Source organism: Globicephala melas, chromosome 14, assembly GCF_963455315.2.
Source record: "Globicephala melas chromosome 14, mGloMel1.2, whole genome shotgun sequence".
NCBI classification, from domain to species: Eukaryota; Metazoa; Chordata; class Mammalia; order Artiodactyla; family Delphinidae; genus Globicephala; species Globicephala melas.
In genome coordinates, this window is record NC_083327.1 from 14,937,356 (window position 1) to 14,954,444 (window position 17,089).

At 41.3% G+C, this 17,089-nt stretch overlaps 1 protein-coding gene across 7 annotated transcripts in view; it reads left to right on the top strand.

Annotated features, from left to right (window-relative positions):
* The window catches only part of BCKDHB (branched chain keto acid dehydrogenase E1 subunit beta), a 729,304-nt gene that overhangs the window by 238,421 nt on the left and 473,794 nt on the right, over positions 1-17,089 (top strand). Inside the window, exon 12 of one of the 7 annotated variants that reach the window (XM_060283294.1) lies at positions 7,934-7,955. The exons of the other annotated variants lie outside the window; for them this stretch is intronic. The gene's annotated coding sequence lies outside the window, so the exon portion shown is untranslated. Of the gene's footprint in view, positions 1-7,933; positions 7,956-17,089 lie in introns of those variants that run through there. 7 annotated transcript variants of the gene reach the window in all.

Sequence of the window (17,089 nt, forward strand, 5' to 3'; positions counted from 1 at the left end):
TTGCTAAGTCCTTCAGTTTCTTGCCGAGGCCTACTTGGCTACCGTAAATATCTTATTTCTGTGAATTTTCATAAGATACAGTGACCGTTGTCGAAGAAATATTAATCAGTCGATCTAAGAAAGAAATGGAAAATTTTATTCAAGCCAAATTTGAGGATTATAACCCGGGAAGAGCATCTCAGAAAGCTCTGAGAACTGTTCCGCTCGTTAGAAGTCAAGGCACAGTTGTATAAGTCTTTTGAGATAGAGGGCTGTACATTAAATGACGTATTATTGACGGTTTACAGAATCCAGATCTAAGTGTCATCGTGGTCCATTACAAAATCAAAAAGGAATGTTATCTTTAAGGAGTTATCTTGTTGATGCTACGAGAATGTTGCTGTTGATGGTCGAGCTGGTATTTCTGCCAATGGGGACGGTTTGGTGATTCATAATGCAGATACACAATGCACAGTGCGGGGAGAGAGGAGGCCAAAAGGCAGAGAAATTTTTTTATGTTTAAATTTTTCTTGTCTTGCCATAAAATATGAATTTTATTTCACACTATAAAGAATTAGAATAATTTTTAAAAATATTTTCTTGATCATTTGGAACGTCTACCTACTTATTACACTGGGATTTTTTTCCCCTTCATTCCTAATTTTTGTTTTAATTGAAGTATAGTTGCTTTGCAATGTTGTATTAATTTCTGCTGTACAGCAAAATGATTCAGTTATACATATATGTACAATCTTTTTTATATTCTTTTCCATTATGGCTTCTCATAGGATATTGAATGTAGTTCCCTGTGCTATATACAGTAGGACCTTGTTGTTTATCTATTCCATATATAACAGCTTACATCTGCTAATCCCAGCCTCCCACTCCATTTCTCCCCCAACACCCTCCCCCTTGGCAACCACAAGTCTGCTCTATGTCTGTGAGTCTGTTTCTGTTTCGTAGATAGGTTCATTTGTATCATATTTTAGATTCCACATGTTTTACTGGTTCCAGAAAGACAGGGAGCTTTGGTCTGTTTATTACAATTCTGCAGAGCCTAGAAAAGTCCTGGTCTACAGAGGCTCTCAATATGCTGCTGAACAAACCCATGAAGGGAAATGCAGGCCTATACTTGAATCAGACCTTGTACTTGAAAAGCACTTAGGCAGAGCCCTCTTTGAGTAGTGTAGACATTTAAAGTAATATATTGATAGTATTTGATATTTTATACCAGTTGATATTCTAGACCGTCAGAGACATGGGGTTGTATTTCATTTCTTCAGGAATTTCAGGAACGGAAACAGTCCTTCTGGTAGGGCAAGACCTCAGAAGTCCCCAAGAGATGAGCATCGTTTCTATATTTTTAGGCCTATTTCTGCAGATAGATTTCAAATCCATGTATTTTTTTAAGGGGCTCTAAGACAATATTGTACATTAAAATGTGTCTGCAAATGGACAAACCAGAATAGAATGCTCATTCAAAGCTGTTCTTTTGAGAGTGATGAGATTATCAGTAATTTTCCTTTATTTTCTTCATCTCTGTTCTTGTAAGTCACAAACGGAGAGCCAGCCTGGCTCAGAGCTATCCTACCAATGGTCCCATCTTCTGTTTGGTCTGCAGACTTGGGACTGGGCCAGAGGTAGGACACCATGTCCTTGGCCACAGTGACTAGTCAAGGGATGGGAGGTGACCCAAACCAGCCAATCAAAGCCATTTTCAGGATTTTTCAAACAAACAGATCTGGGGTGATGTTATTCTGGAAGGACCTACTGCCACCTTCCCTGTAGAGGAAGGCCATCTTCATCCGAGAAAGAAAGGCACCAATGTACTAAGGAAAGACATTATACAAGCTGGGTCAGTGCCCCCACGGCCAGCTGACCAGCTCCACTGCTGCCATGTGCAGCCTCAACTTCCTTTCACTCTGTGAGGAATCGCCCCAGGGTCCTTCCACTTTGTTCTAAATTGGATTTCTGTTGCTTGCAAACAGAAACATCCTAATTCAGTCCTTCCAATGCTTTGGAATATATTCTTTTTGAAAGAAGAAAGTCCACATGTTTTAACTAAAATGTTCTTGGGGAGAACCCTTCACCCTTGGGACTAGTGTATGTATTGTGCTTGATTTTTTTCTTATCTACGACATGCAAACTAGATGGAGATACTGTGTTAATATCAAGTATCTCAGCCATAAAATAAATGAATTCAGACTTTCAGCCTGAAAGTTGAATGCTAGCAACCTTCCCTTAGGCCAAGAAAATGAGCAGTTCCACAGCATCTGTCTTTTGGAAGCCTTACTCTTTGGAGGCTTAGTCACATAAAGTTCTTTACTGAAGTCATGAGACCTTAGAACTGTTTTTAAACTTACCCATATAGCCCCAAACAGCCCTTGGGTATTTTCTTTTTTGAAGAAGTTTAATATGCCTGTGGTCAATCTAATAACAAATGTTTCTTTGAGAATACTTTGTGTAAATTCCCCATATTTTCCTCTTTCCATTGAAGCATACATTTACTTTCACCCTATTTCATCTTCTACGTGAAATATTTCAAGGAGGTCAGAGAACACGCGTGTGGTGACTGTGTGCCTTTCACCAAATGTAAAAATTGCAAATTACAATTCATCTTCCCTAGGTTACCCTAACCCAGAGGAAAAATTAAATTAATACTAATAGCAACAAGTAGTGTTTTGTTTTTTGTTTGTTTTTTAATTCTATCCCAACTGCTAGACAGCCTCATCAGGTTCTCCCTAATTATTTGGGAGAGTTGCTGGAGGGTTGCTTGGACAACCATGTGGAATCCACAGTTCTCTGGGTCTGGCTTCACATCCCTGCAGAAGTGTCTGCTGCCAGCAGCTGCGACAAGGACCACCTGCAGCTGGTACTCCCTGCCCCGAAACTCCCCCGCAGGGATGAGGCGTAAGTGTGGATGCCGGTGATACTGTTCCTCATTGGGTCTCTGGAGCGGAGAGACAATGCTCTGTGTTCTTCCCGGAAGCAGGAAAATCATCTCCCATTGTGATACATGGATCCCAGGAGAGCATGGCTGTGTGCCCCCAAAATCTCATGGATATTTGGTGAAACAGACCATGTGCTATTCACTGGTGACAGACCAATTCTTGTACTTAGAAGCTCTGTCCCTCTCTGGGGCTCCATCATTGTTATTGGTCTAGTCTGGGTCCCCAGCTCCCTCCTCTCTGAGACCAGGCTCCTCCGCAGGGCTCCTCTGTCTCTCTGTACATAGAGACCATTGGCCAACCTGCCTGCCCATCTTGCAGGTCAGTCTAAGTGTTAGAGCAGTGTACTTTAGTCCTAACTAGGTTTACTCTTCCAAGAAAGGACCTCATGTCTATCAGATTTATTTGATGTTATTATGTGCACAGTAATAATTTTCATATAGATCATGGGAAAATTGCTTAGGAGAAAATGGAATGGCAGTGGTGTGTGATTTATGGTACATCCATATGATTAGGTACTCTATAGGATTTGCAAGTAATGATTACGAAAATTATGTAGCAACATGGAAAGATGCTTATTATATACTTTTAAGTGGAAAAGTCATGGTGCAAAATTATATGTATATTATGATTATGACTATTATTACTTATGATTACAACCATTATTACTTAAGATTTTTCTTGCATAGGAATAGAGAATATAGCAGCACTGTTAGAGTGAGAACCATATATCATAATAAAGGGGTAGTTTTTAGCATGTTAATAACGCAAACTAATAAAAGTACCGAATATATACTTTACTAAACTGTTAGCAAGTATTAAACATTGCGTAACCTTCCTATTTAAAACATGGTTTCTAAGCACCGGTACTAAAGAATCTTTTAGTCCATCTGATTACTGCAAGAACCTGAAATAAATAAAATACAACTTTTTCCTTTCTCTCTCAAACTCTCTCTCCCTCCCCCCTCTCTCTCTCACACACACACACACACACACACACTATGAATTATTCGAATGAGAACGATTCATTAGATAAACTCAGAAGCAAAGACTAAAACAAGAAATAATTCATCTCCTACAGTTCTATACTAATGCCTTTGTAACATCTTGACCCTTTCTATTATGATTTATAAGTTTATTAGTGTTATAGCAGAAAAAAGATGTCACATTCAAAGGTTTTAATTGAATAGAGTTTAATAAAGGAACTTATTTACAAAGTTCTGGGCAGAGGTAGGGAACCAGGAAGGAGAGGTGAAGCACCCACGAGCTCACAGCTCTCTCTGGGAAGTCATCACCGTGGAGCCTGAAGCGGCGTGGGTAGGAATGGTCCTGGAGCCCGATGAGAGTGGTTGCCATGGAAGAGGGGCTGCCTGACAGGAGCTGTGGCCACAGAGAAGCAGGACAGCTGCTGAAACAGCATGGGCGTGGGAGAGAGGAGGGTACATATCCTGGTCTCTCTCTCTCCTTCTACCCCCTGATAGCCTGTCAGTGCTTCCCTTTGGCCAAATCCAGTTTCAGGCCAAGAGGCCGACTAGCTTGGTGGTGTCATCCCCGGTGTAGCCTTTCCAGAAACAGAGCAGGGCAGAGCCGTGGGGAGTGGATGCAGAGGGGTGAATGGAGACTAAACCGCATGAGGAGCCCCCAGCTATTCTATATCACAGGAGGCACCCACCCAGGGAGATGCCTGTTGAACTGCAAGCTGACTGTGTTTGAATCTGATGAAAAATGGAGATCGTTTTTAGTCATGCCACCTTTTCCTGGGCGAGCCTGGGCCTTTGATGGCTATGTGTTCTGCCGGTGGAAGTTTCTGGTGGAGCATCTATACCCTGTCTTTGCAACGATACCATGGGAGCCCTCCTTCCTGCAAAAACCTGGACTGTTTGAGCTCTCAGTCTGGCACGGCTGCCACGCTGGAGGAGAGCTTCCGTTTCTGTTTGCCAGCTCACACCTACTGTTCCCTGGGCCGATGCTTTTATCTTTCATTTTGTTGGAGCGCATCCTGCAGTAGATTCCTTAGAACGTCTTCATGAGAAGCTAATTTCTTGATTCCTTTCTTGTCAGAAAATGGCCTTCCTCTAACCCTTGACTCATAGTTTGGCTGAGTATAAAATTTTAGGCTAAGACACATTATTGTCTCAGAATAGTTAAGGCATTGCTTAATTCTTCTCAACTTGTCTTAAGTCTCTTATTTTTTCTCTCAAAATTTACCTCTTTATCAGACTTCTTGGGATACTTCCTTAATCTTGTCTTCTGATTTTCTATCCGTTAGCTTTATTTTGGCCAACTTTTTTTTCTGATCTCTCTCAGAGCATCCTCTTATTTTAAGGCTGCCATATCAGCCTGTATATGTATGTGTACCTGTATATGTATGTGTACATACACATATATACAAATATATATACATATGTGTGTGTGTGTGTGTGTATCTCAAGATATATATTTGAGTTATTGCTTTTTTAGGAGTTTTATCATGTTCTCTGAATTATATTGTTTCCTCTGGTTTCCATTTTTCTGTTTCTTTTGGCTTCTCTTTTTTGTCATATGTATGCTGATTACCAGTTGGTTTTATTCAAGACTGAGCATCAAAAGCTGACCTGGATTGTGATATATACCTGCAATGGAATACTATTCATCCATAGAAATGAGTGAAATCCTGATACACACGGCAAAAGGGGTGAACCTCCAAAACATGCTGAATGAGGGATGGCGGACACAAATAGTCACCTGTGATTCTGTTTATATGAAGGATCCAGAGTAGATAAACCCATGGAGACAGGATGTAGATCAGTGGTTTCCTGGCGCTGGGGGAGGGGGAGAATGGGAAGAAAGTGCTTAATGGGTACCAGTAAGGGGGTTTACTTTGGAGTGATGGACAAGTTGTGGAATTAAATAGAGCAGCGGTCCCCAACCCCCAGGCCCCGGACCAGTAATGGTCCACACAGCAGGAGGTGAACGGTGGGCAAGCGAGTGAAGCTTCATCTGCCGCTCCCCACTGCTCACATTATCACCTGAACCGTCCCCCACCCCACCCCCCCCATCCGTGGAAAAATTGTCTTCCACTAAACCCGTCCCTGGTGCCGGAAAGGTTGGGGACCGCTGAAATAGAGGAAGGGGCTTCACAACATTGCGAGTGTGCTAAATGCCGCCAAATTGTCCACTTTAACGTGGTTCACTTTGTTATGTGACTGTCACCCCAATACATTATTTTTTTAAAGCTGGGAGAGCTGTGGATGTGCGTGTGGCATGACAAGCAGTGGCCTTCATTTCCAGATGATTAGGCAGAGATTCCCCCCACCTCGAGAGCACCCCAACATGGCTGGCACAGGAAAGGCTGTCGTCTGAAGGGTGGCAGCCTAGTTCATTAGGTGCCACTTGGACCCGGGGTCTGGATGTCACGTTCAATTCCATGTTTTCTACCTTGGACATTGTTCCATCCTTCCTCTGGACCAGGTGTTCCTGATCCCAAAGGCTGTCCCTCTCAGTCTCTCTGGAGGATAATCCCCCGAGTCTCCATGGGGCAGGCAGACACCCAGTTCTGTCCTTGTGAGGGGGAGGGAAGGCAATGCCCCCGGGTCCTCGCCTGGCTTCAGCCCCGCTGTGGGCCACACCGAGACTCTGAGGTCAGCCTCTTGCCGGTGGCCGTTCCTGCGCACCGCGGTCTTTCTAGTCCTGGCTTGGGGCTTACTCTTCGGGCACGGCACCTCTTATTTCGTTTTTCTGACCCTGTACTCATGTCCCCTCTCCTGTTTTCTCTGTCCTTGGGGTTTATACTTTTTAAAAATGTTTCCTTCATTATCATCTTAATGCCCTCTGAGGAAGGAGAGGAGGAAAACCTGTTTGTTGTTCAATAGGCTGGTTTAACTTGTACATTTTTTTTTTTTTTTGGCAAAACTTCTCAGGGGACGTTCACCTGAGAATGAAAAGAATGGTCAGCCCTGAAGTAAGCCGTGTTCTCAGGCAAGTTAATGAATTGCCTGATCTTTTCTTGTGCCCGATTTTTTTTTACCGTTAAAATGGTCCCAGGAGGTGGTGCGACGTGGCAGGACATGGAAGGGCCCACGTTGATTAAATGCCGGTTTCGTGCCAAGAGGACAACCTTGTACCTCCTCAGCCTTCGAGTGAAAAGTACTGAGATTAACCTGTTTCCTGTCTTGTGTGATTTTTTTGTGAAGTATCAGTTCCTGTAAGTCTCTTTGACGTAGGTGAAAATGAAATAAGGTAGCATCCCCGGAGCCCTGGGACCTCAACCTGTGCCTCTAGGACAGATTTCTCACCTGCCACTGTCATTATTCGTTTACACCTTTGAGCCCCAGCCTCCAGCAGGAAGGAATCCTGCCTTAATCACCGCACACGAAGCAGCTCAATGAATAATCATACAATCTACACGGCACTCCTGCTATAGAAACAATTTAGTATTTCTTTCTTTGTTTTGGCCACAGCATGCTGGCCAGGGATCGAACCCATGCCCCTGCAGTGGCAGCGCGGAGTCCTATCCACTGGACTGCCAGGGAAGACCCTACAGGAACAATTTAAATGGAAGAAAATAAGTTGGTAAATGTAAAGTGGTCTTAGAATTCAATATCAAGCTGTGATGAAAACTAAGAGCCATAAGTTCACAGGTCACTGTCTAGTGGCCCTATTTTTACTCTTAAGAAACCCACTGGTACATGTACATTTCATCGCAAGGACCAGAGATCTCATATGTTTATGCAAGGTGGAATTTGTACTAATGAATCTAATTGCAGGAAGAACTCTAGGACTTAGATGAATTAGAAAGTTATACAAGTTTTTAAAATAATTCCCCTCTTCTCTCTCCATCTCTCCCTGGGGCTTCTTGGTATCTCCTCTCTGCCATGTGCCAGTTTCATGTTTTTTCTCTCTCTGCCAACCTCCTCAATTCACTCAGCACCTTACGCTTGGCTGCCTTAAGATGGCAGCCTCTACCTGGCTCTCTAGCTTGGCTTCACATAATTAACGAACTCGATATTTGTTCATTCCAATTCCAGGTTCCCAGGAGTAGGAAGAACTGGCCCAGCTTGAGTCAGGTGTCTTCTCCTGGTCCACAGTGAGGACAGATGTGCAGGTGTGCTGCATACAGAGGTGGGGGAAGATGGTGTCTCTACTAAAGTGCACTTGACAGGTCCCTCTCCCTGAAGCAGTTGATTGTTATCATTGTTGTTCCTATTTCTTCATAAGTAAGGTATTTTATCCAGAGCTCGGTAGATGAAGGCTAGGTGAAGGGTGAATGGACAAGTTCTCCTTTAGAGGAGCGCTGGGGATGGGGATGGGGGTGAGGGTCTTTTCAGGCAGCCTGTCTGGTGCTACTCTTCCTGTGATCAAATAGGAGCACACCCCCCCACGAGAAACAGCACTTGTTCTCCGCTTCAGCCACATTTCTTAACTGGTCATTCAAATGCTGGCAGCTAATACGGAATTGGCAAATGGAGTTTGGGAAAATGGAGCCTCTGTTGCACCAAGCCTTGGGAGTCCCACATGGACAGAGGGGTTACCAAGTTTCTGTCTCCATGATTCTCTAAATGCCATCTTTGCATACAGAGGTCACACGTTGTAGATTTTTGTCTTGAAATTTAAATCATTTTTTAAAATTGAAGTATAGTTAATTTACAATGTTGTGTTAGTTTCAGGTGTACAGCAAAGTGATTCAGTTATACATATATACATATGTATACATATAATATACATATATTTTTTTCTGATTATTTTCCATTATAGGTTATTACAGGATATTGAATACAGTTCCCTGTGCTATACAGTAGGTCCTTGTTGTTTATTTATTTTATATATAGTACCTGTACTTTTTAATCCCAAACTCCTAAATTATCTCTCCCCCCATCCCTTTTGGTAACCATAAGTTTGTTTTCTATGTCTGTGAGTCTATTTCTGTTTTGTAAATAATATCATTTTTTTAGATTCCACATAGAAGTGATATCATATGATATTTGTCTTTGTCTGACTGACTTCACTTAATATGATAATCTCTAGGTCCATCCATGTTGCTGCAAATGGCATTATTTCATTCTGTTTTATGGCTGAGTAATATTCCATTGTATGTGTGTATTTACCACATCTTCTTTAGCCATTTGTCTGTCATTGGACACTTAGGTTGCTTCCATGTCTTGGCTGTTGTGAATAGTGCTGCTATGAACATTGGGGTGCATGTATCTTTTTGAATTATTTCTCTGGATATATTCCCAGGCAGGAGTGGGACTGCAGGATCGTATGGTAGCTCTATTTTTAGTTTCTGCAGGAACCTCCATACTGTTCTCCATAGTGGCTGCACCAATTTACATTCCCACCAACAGTGTAGGAGGGTTCCTTTTTCTCCACATCCTCTCCAGCATTTATTGTTTGTAGACTTTCTAATGATGGCCATTCTGACCGGTGTGAGGTGCACACGCTGTAGGTTGAAAAAGGGACTGGAAGAGGAGGTAGATTCTGAGAGTCAGGGAACTTGCACAGCAGAGATCTAGAGAGCTGGCCCAAGGAGTAAAGGTCATGTTGTGTATAGAAACAGTGGTCCTGAGAATTGCATAATGAAGACGATGTACAGTGTGAAGAATATAGTCAATAACTATGTAATATCTTTGTATGGTGGCATTAAAAAGCAGTTATTTATTTCTTGTATAACTACTTAGATGTACTGACGTTGTGCTAGGCTGTCCCTGAAAAACGATGATTAATTGCAGGGATGGGCATGCACTGAGACACAGAGCAGCACAAGGAAACTGACTTTCCATGTCTTCTTTGTGATGGTCAGCTTAATTTCTCCTTTCATGCTCTCTTTGGTTATTTCCTCTCTTACCTTCAATCCCCCAGATCAGGAGAAATACAGATCTTGAGCCCCCCATCCTGTTCAGTTTCTCACAGTCAGGATAAAAGTGGTTTTATAGAAGGTACATCAATGCTTTCCTCTGAAAGGAGCCGTAGAGGTCAGGGTGAATGATGGGCATGATGGTGCTTAATGACTTCCCTGTGTAATCAGAGGTTGATATCATTGATTTTTCCGTCCTTCAGCCAGCCAGTAAGCCACCCAGAGTGCCCCTCCTGGGACTAGAATAGCACTGGGTCACTATCATAGCTTCTCTGGGAATTAGGGCAACAGAGGGCTGTCACAGGACCTGCCAAGCCTTGTACAGGGGGACATCATCTCTTGGAAAGCTCCCTAGGAGACAAAGTTTTGAGTAGACTCTGAAACCTATAACGTGTATTTATACAACGGGAGAGAGCCGAAAAGCCTTTACAGGTAGGAGCACATGCGACAATTGATGTGAGAAAAGGAGATCAAGTTGGCCTCACAGTGTTAAACGACACTTTTCTCAAAAAAAAAAAGACCCTAAAACTTCCCAAAATTGCAATCTGCTTTAATTTTAAACTTAATAAATGTTGTTCTGTCAACTCCCTGACTTGAAATGAAAGTTGCATTAACCAAAGATGTGCATTTAGATGTAAGTTTAAATAAAGCACCTCTAAAGAAGACTAAAATTCTATGTAATTTTACATAATTAACTGTAGCTATTTTGTCATACTACAATTTTCTGCTTTGCTCCGTGTGTCTACAATTTTGATGTTCGTCAGGGATTTGGATGGTTTATTTCAGTGCAAGCTTAGCCACATTTGTAGGGTGCAGATGGTAATTACTCTCTACCTAAAACCAGACAAGATGCACCAAGTTTTCAGTTTGATGACACTTGGAAAATTTTTAGCAAAGAAAATAATGAATGCTCTTCAAATCTGGACACAAATAGTGAGGGCAAAAGTAGTTTCAAGAGGTGACTTTTATTTCTGCCTCTGTTCTGCCTTTCCCACTCTCCAGGCTTCTCATTGGTGAGAAATTGATTGAGCATATTGACACGAGCATTTCTGAAAAGGCTGAGACGACTGTACAATGTCAAGGGCTAATATGGTTTTGATTACCAAAAAATATGTTTTCAAGAGTCTATCTTTAGGAAATATTTATTTTCTTGTCTCTTCAAATAAAAGATTGTGCAGAATGTGAAAGTCTGAAGTCCTCAGAGTCTTGGATGCAATTTTTTTTCTCATTCCCTTTCCATCACACGTGAAAATTAATATTTTATATTTTCTATGCTTTGGATGTAGAATATTCTTCATGGACTAATTTCCCTGAAGTTAGAAAAGCTGACCTCATTCTATAAGCATTGTTGTGCAAACTGTATTATTGCAAGCCTAGCACAGGGCTGTGGCCAAGGTGGTTACAAAAGAAATGTAGGATCAAGTCCATGCCTTCCAGAACATACAATCCAGTTCAGCAGAAGGAGTACAGCAGTCTCCTAAAGTTTTCTTTTAAAAAGAACATATATCTGAATCACTTTGCTCTATACCTGAAACTAACACAACATTGTAAATCAACTATACTTCAATAAAAAATTTTTTTAAAGTTCCATCTGAGAATAAAGAAAACTCTCATCTAATCTAATCTAATAAAATTTAATTAAGTAACAAAAAAGTTTTCTTCTAAAATAGATGAACTTGACTCTCTGAAGGTCTGAGGAGGTCTTCATAAATATATCGAGATCAAGAGTACGAAGAGTTGTTAATATGGCAAAAATTTTGTAGGTGGCTTGGAGGTGACAAACATATGGGTGACCCTGTGCTTGATAGAGTCCTACAGCTTCACAGTGAGCACTGGGGCTACTTCTGAGGACCCCAGAATGGCTGTTACCTTCTGTTCTTGACACACAGGGAGGAAGTGAGGTGAAAGTTACAAGGAATTCACCAATACGCCCAACCTTCCTTATGACATTTGGAATGACTAATGACCGTCCTACAGTTATGTTCTGCAGCTTCCTTTTTTCTTTTTAAATCCAAGTGTGTATAAGTCATGTGCACTCAGATCTAGGCAGTGTTTATCACTTACATATTTGTATTTTTGCTGTGAAATGAAACATGCAGTGACCCCAAACCTGAAACTAACAGGACCAACTGAGGAAAGAACAGCTAGCTAATATCCTCAAAACACACCACAACTAAGCAGGGCTCTGAAATGGACTACTGGCTTACAAAGATGCACAGATAATAGAATGAGGCATCGCTGTTGAGTCTGAAACGGGGTATTTGATGGATAGAGGGAGGAAGGAGATCCAGGTCCTTTCTGTCTTGATGTGGGGTGGGGAGGTCCTGAGTCATGAAACGGTGGGCAGAGGACAGCCCTGCTCTCTGATTGTTCAAAATAATCTTCAGACAAGTATTATTCTACAAGTATCTATTTCAGAGGTAAGTAGAACCTCTTTTCCTTCATTTTTGTTTCTTCAGTCTTCTTTGTTACAGCCACTTACACCACAGTGAGTGAACCCAGTCATTTTTCAGGAGCCTCAAACTCTGTGGCTCTTGGCTGACATTAAAACCCAAACTTGTTCACGCTGTAAAAACAGACGCCCGATAACAGGAACAAGAGTTGGCAATTCAGAGAAAGATAGATTTGCTCCTACTGTGGCTTTCCCTGTATAATCAGTGAACCTGTTGAAAACAAAGTTGGGGTCAGGAATTCATTCTGAATGGGAGGCTATAATATGACACCCTTGGAAATATTTGAAAAGCAAATGATCTCACTGCAACTCGTATTAGTCCTTCAGGTATAATCACTCAAAGACGCCTTATGGCATATGCAGTTTGTGTTTTTATTAATACAGAGTGTGTTTCAGTTTTCTGCAAGCCAATTTCAGTCTGGAGGCCAGTGCCATAAACTTGAACCTGGAATAATCAAAGCAGAAATTTCCCTGTTGTTTGGCATTGAGCTCTACTCATTAGCCGTTAATGAGGCAGGAGTTGTAGAGCCAAGTCCCGTGCTGGCCGGTTGGCTTTATATGGAGAGAACCATCTTTCAAAGGCATGGATTGAAAGCCCATCTCTAGGTAAACATCAGACAGATGCCTATCATGGGACGCAATTTGATCCTGAGGAAGAGTATTGATGCTGAGGTTACTGTAGCCCCTACCTATAACTGGGCAAAAAAATGCCAAATATGGCCTGCTGTCTAGAACAGCCCTGGCATCTGTCCATAGGTGTAGTCAGCAGCATTTCCCTTTCATGGTAAGAGGAAAATCTAAAAAACAAAAAGTAGATAAAGTTACCTATATATGAAAGTCCAGTTTTCACTTAAAAACCAGTGTCCTATTGACCTAAAAGTGATATTTCGTTCTGCATAGAATGTTTTATTACACAGTACTTTCAGTGTTGTTCTTGATTTTCAAATATTGTGTCATAAAAATCTCCCATTTTCCCATTTCATAATATATTGCTGTCTAATCTATAAAGAGTAGACAGCAAAGTACAGAAGTCAATTTATGCATCCCTACATTCGTCCATCCATCCATCCATCCATCCATCCAGACTTCTAATACACTTTCTGAGGGAGTAATTTATCCTTGCTGTGTTCGTGTTCTCTTTGCTGACTCCTTAGTTTTTTGAAATCTGGCTTCCAATCTGCTATTCTCCCCATATCGCTCTCTCAGAGATGACCAGGTTAACCTTCATGTCCAATGTCTATCCTCAATCCCCAGCCTGAAGACAGAAAGGAAGGAAGGCAGAACTTCAGAGGTGAGCCATCTCCTGGGTGCCCTGGCCTTCTGCTGGCAGGAAGGCAGGCATGACAAACCTTGTCCCTACCCACCCCCAGCAAGAGAGCTGTTGCAGGGCTGTATTTGAGCAAATAACCAAATGCTCTCTCTTCCAAATACTTTTCCTTTTCCTTCCATGACTGATGATCCTGGCTCCTCTTCAACCTAATGACCCTTTCAGAGTTGGATGCAAAATTTGTTGGGTTCAATGCAAAATGGAAATATGGGTTCCCTTGTTCAGAAAGCAGGAAAAAGTACCATGAAAGACACTCAAATATAAAGCTTTTTCCTTTCTCATGCAGTTTCTCTCTTCACTTGTGATGGTATCTTTTAATTTGCTATTGTTGGGCTTCCCTGGTGGCGCAGTGGTTGAGAGTCCGCCTGCCGATGCAGGAGACACGGGTTCGTGTCCCGGTCCGGGAAGATCCCACATACCGCGGAGCGGCTAGGCCTGTGAGCCATGGTTGCTGAGCCTGCGCGTCCGGAGCCTGTGCTCCACAACGGGAGAGGCCACAGCAGTGAGAGGCCCACATACCGCAAAACAACAACAACAAAAAATTTGCTATTGCTATTTAATGTCATTCTAAATAAAGAAAAATTTAAATTAAAAATTTTTAGCATGAATTTTACCATTTATCTTTATATTCTACACCAATTTTTAAATGCAAATTTAAGAGCATTTAGTTTACATGTAGAATCATTGAAATTACGCAATTAGGATTTTTTAGCTGATACACGCGTATGTATTTCATTCTCACCAGAGCAGTGGAATCACCGCACAAAACAAACTGCTGTTTTTAAAATTCACTTTTTGATATACACACATGCTACCAACACCCTACCATTGACGAGTAAGGAAGGACTGAAAGAAAGGAAATGTGGGTCGCCTTAGCGCTCCCTTTCCTTCTATGTCGTTATTTTTGGCTAATACAAGGAAGTAACACAAGTAAGACAGGATATAAGAAGCTTTCATGGTTATTCTGGTTCTTAGAATGGCATCAGTTTCTTTCAAACCAGCAAATTCTTGTTTGAACAGAAATCATGGCCTCTTGGGGCTTTCAGTCTTCCTCCCGTCTCTCTTCCTCAGTCGAAGATCACCTGGTATTCACTTTGAGTCTTGCAGAACTCTCTCCTACACATCGTGGGCACTGGAACTCTGTGTCGAGAGTCAGCATGACATGTAACGGGAAGGCGAGGAAGTGTGAACATGTATAGGGTGCATAGTTCCTTTCCTTACTCATGTGCTCCGTGGTCCCATCCAACTTTTGTTACAGACACAAATTCAGAGATCAAATTATAAGAATTTTGAGACTGTAGTAGCAGAGCATTTCACTGGGCTTGGAGCCCTTGAGACAGCATGGGTCACACCCATGCAGCTGGCCCTAGACTCTTTCTGGTTTCTCTCTTTCATCCATCCACCTATCGGTGTCATGTCTAATTCTGTTATCTACTTCTCTTTCTAGATTCTATTCACCCTTAGTGATTCAATCTATATCTCTAGCTCTAGCTCCCAGGTTTTCCCCAGGCTCTGAATATCCAAGTGCCTGCCGAACCCATCTCAACACACAACATATCTAAAACGAAAGCCATCATTTTCCTCCTAAAGCTGTTCCTTCCTGCTTCTGCTACTAAAACCAAACTTCTCAGTCAGTTGGCCCTCAGTGTGCACAGGGCTGATAATGTAGTAGCTGCTCAGTACACACCACTTTATTGTTCATTCTGAAAATCTGCTCCCAGTTACACATTTGCAGCCTTCAATCTCAGCCATGCAAAAGCTGGCTGTTCTGCGGGTAGATACCCATGTCTCTATTTCTATTCTCTTCCACTTTAAAAATTATTCTTATAGTATATCTTCAAGACATTGTACAGAAGCAATGAATCAATATAACATGTAACCATCCATTTCTACTTAACACTCACTGAAAGCTTTTAACAGAAAAGGCATTGATATTAATAGTTAAAATGGATACTGGGGCTTGGAGTAGCTCATATGCTCACAACTTTGCCTTTCAATCATTCTTGAAGAAGCAGTTTCATTTCTTCTTTTCTATTTCTAGATTTTTATATATATGTCCTTAAAAAAAACTGCCAGTGGGCCTCAGACTTAATCCCTTTCAAAGCCACATTGGCTACTATCTTGCTGTTTGTACTCTTTGTTGCAAGAATTGTAATTGGATGGACTTTAATTATGGTATCTTGATATTTTCAGTGCTTCCCACTTCTGGATAGAACATAAAAACAATGGCAGTATTTTGTGTTGTTTTTCTGGCACTTCCAGTTCAGACTAGAACCCAAGAAAGGTTCAAGAGTATTAAAAACCACAATAACAACAAAAAGAGAAACAGAACTAATAAAGAACTATAGGGGTTTAGATTATTTCAAACCTTATGCTGGTATTTAGTTTCTATTTAAGGGAGATGCAAGTCAGTTTCTGTTTTTATGGGACCCTCCAAGCCAGTTGCTAGCCATCTTTGCTCTAGGTTTGGCAAGTGGAAAGACTAAGCTGCCTTCTTGCTTAACTGGGGCACAGGCAGTCATTAACTGCTTGCAACACGGAGGTAGAATTTTTACTTATTTCAGATGGCCCAGGCACTGGAAATAATGTGCTACTTGTAATAATAAATCCAAAGAAATGCCAAAATAACATGTGGCTTCCAAAGGTTGCCCAGAGAGCTATTAGGCACAAGAGATAGGAAGCCAACTTTGAATCCAGTATCAACCTCTTCATCCAAATATGCATTCCGGCAGAAATAAAAGTGCTAGTTATTTGTGAAATTTGAAAGTCAGATTTCAAATAAGTCTTACTTCTAGGCTGTTCTAAGATATATTTCATTCATGGTAATCTTCTAATTTGAGGGTACCCCAAACTATTTTACACTATTCCTTTAAACAGTCTTAACAGTCCTGTGACATTTCATTATGCAACATCAAAGCCAATAAGGTAAGATGCTACTCAGTTCAAAAAACTTGATGAAATTTTTGCTGCATTTAGCACTGTTATAAAACAGCAGTAAAAGGAATAACTCCTACCATAAAAAATCCTCTTTGAGGTTAAAATAACATAGGCATATGAATAATTAAAGGAGAATACAGTATAGTATATAGTTCTATATTGTATAAAATACAGAATAATATAGTATTTAAAATGAGGTCAGAAGAGGAAGAAGCCAGGTCCCTGTGGGGAGGAGAAAGTGAGGCTTAAACAGTCTTTCTTCTTGGAAAGTTGATATAAAGACCAGAGAGGGCATCCTCAGAGGACTTGTGGAACACAGAATTCCTAAGGGGATTTAGACATTGATAGATGTTGCATGATATTTTTGCATTTCTTTAGCTGTAAAAGGACAAGACATTTTCAAAGACTGAGCAGTGTGGAATAGTGAAGAATTGGGATGTGACATGGATTATAGAGGAATTTAAGAGTTTGAAGAGTAGCTTGTCTTGATATAGTAAAAAATTACTTCTTAATGGGAGTGGGGTGACAGAGGGACATAAGGAAGGTCTATTCAGACTATTTTTAATTGGATTCTCTTTTTAATATTGAGTTGGAGGAGTCCTTTATATATTCTA